Here is a 635-nt window from a genome sequence, read left to right on the forward strand (position 1 = left end):
CGACGCGCGTGGGGGTTAAGGGAGGGGGGGCTCGTATAAGTGACAGCGAGAGGCGAGCACGTGCTCACAACTTCGCCGCCACCAGCACGAGGAAGTCGCCGTCTCTCTGTGTGCTCTTCTGCCCAACCGTAGTCGTTAACTGAGACTCGTTCACACTCCCGGTCCCGAGAAAGGAAGTTTTCGAACGCGCTGTGTTGTGTTGCTATGAGGTGAAGGAGGGTTGTGCTTGACGTAGGAACAATGGGTGCCAAGGGTGCGCTGGTGGTGGCTCTCCTGTGGACTTGTCTCGCGGCGGGAGTGGTTGCAGATGCCCAGCACTTCGAAGTGAGGTCCCCGCGCGACGCCTCCTCGGAAACTGAGGCGAAAAGACTCACCCGCAGGATCTTGCACCCGCCCAACCTGTCCTCGGATGACTTCCAGAGGCCGGGTTCTCCTGACGGGACCACCGTGCTGCTGGAAAACGAAGGGAACCGGAAGGCGTCGCTCATCCAGGAGGACAGTGGCATCCAGTACAAAGTGCTAAATAACAAGGTAAGGACCTGATAGAGGATTTCTATAGTGCGCTAATCCTTTACTGTTTCGCCATGTGTGAGTGATATCTACTTTACCTATCATATGCAGAAGTAAGAATTTTG

The sequence above is a fragment of the Penaeus monodon genome, chromosome 22 (genome assembly GCF_015228065.2).
Source record: "Penaeus monodon isolate SGIC_2016 chromosome 22, NSTDA_Pmon_1, whole genome shotgun sequence".
Lineage (NCBI taxonomy): Eukaryota > Metazoa > Arthropoda > Malacostraca > Decapoda > Penaeidae > Penaeus > Penaeus monodon.